The sequence below is a fragment of the Suricata suricatta genome, chromosome 3, assembly GCF_006229205.1.
Source record: "Suricata suricatta isolate VVHF042 chromosome 3, meerkat_22Aug2017_6uvM2_HiC, whole genome shotgun sequence".
In the NCBI taxonomy this organism is placed as follows: domain Eukaryota; kingdom Metazoa; phylum Chordata; class Mammalia; order Carnivora; family Herpestidae; genus Suricata; species Suricata suricatta.
In genome coordinates this window covers 3,854,365-3,855,516 of record NC_043702.1, presented here as the reverse complement: position 1 = coordinate 3,855,516, position 1,152 = coordinate 3,854,365, and the positions used below count along the sequence as shown (strand labels likewise).

The 1,152-nt window shown below is 43.8% G+C and overlaps 1 long non-coding RNA gene across 2 annotated transcripts in view; it reads left to right on the top strand.

Moving 5' to 3' along the window:
* The window catches only part of LOC115286304, an 8,305-nt gene extending 7,482 nt beyond the window's left edge, over positions 1 to 823 (top strand). For both annotated transcript variants that reach the window (XR_003905982.1, XR_003905983.1), the window contains exons 2-3: positions 406 to 546; positions 794 to 823. This is a non-coding gene — a long non-coding RNA (uncharacterized LOC115286304). The remainder of the gene's footprint in view (positions 1 to 405; positions 547 to 793) is intronic.
* Positions 824 to 1,152: the final 329 nt, after the last annotated feature.

Below are 1,152 nucleotides of genomic sequence, written 5' to 3'. Positions count from 1 at the left end.
ATAGATATAGTGCTATTTGGAGTTTCCATTTCTTCTTAGTTTTGCTAATTTTGTGTTGCAGTCCGCTTGACCATTTTATGTAACTTGTGGAGTTTGTGATAGACATTGGTTCTAAGATTCCTCTACCATCCTTTTAGTATCTGTGCGATTGGTGATGACACTTCTGTCATTCTTAATATTTGTAATTTGTGTTTTCTCTTTTTCCTTGATTAGTCTTGTCTAGGGGTTTATCATTTTTATTAATATATTCAAGAGGCAACCTTTGGTTTTAATAATTATTAATATAATATAATATAATACAATAATAAATATTTATTATTTGTTTTCTATATTAGCTCTCTATGACTGCATAACCAATTATCCCAAGACTTAGTGACTTACAACAATCTATATCTATTGTCTTAGTGTCTGTGCGGATCCGAAATCTGCTCACAGCACATGGTGCCTCTGTCCTTGGGCTCAACGTCAGCTACACTCATCGGGCAGCCGTGCTGTGGTCTCATCTGAAGGCTCGGCCGTGGGGGAGTTGGCGTCCAGCTTACTTGGGTGGGTGTTGGTAAGACCCAATTCATCATGAGCTATTGGACTGGGGAATTCCATTCTGGGTTGGCTATCGTCTGGGGGCCCCCCTCAGTTCTCTCCCCTATGGGCCTCTCCACAGGGTGGCTCACAAAGCAGAAGCCAGACCCCACCAGAGCGAGCAAGCGAGAGAGGTGGGCAAGATGGCAGCCAAAGTCCCCTTCAACCTAATCTCGCAAATGATTGCATCACCTTTGCTTCTGTCTTCTCTTAGGTTCTGCACCACCTGTTGTTTGGAAATGCCTGAAAAGCATTAATACACAGCTTTTATCCAACTGTGTAGTTGTTTACGGCAGGAGGGCTGGCATAGAACAAGTTAATGCATCACGGCTGGACAGAATTAGGGTCGGTTTTATTTTAATAAATAATTGTAGCCTTGCTGTCTCTGCTGAATGTCTTTGGACTCTGAAAGTGGTTCTGGTTTCCTCCTGGTCAGAGTCTAGCTCAATGGCCTTGTGCTCACTCTCACACCGGCCTCTGTGCCAGCCTGGGACGGTCACTCACCAAACCCAGTTCTGTAAGCTCCTCTGCTGAACAATGCAGGGATCTCTGGCGATGAAGAAGTTCTCTTTC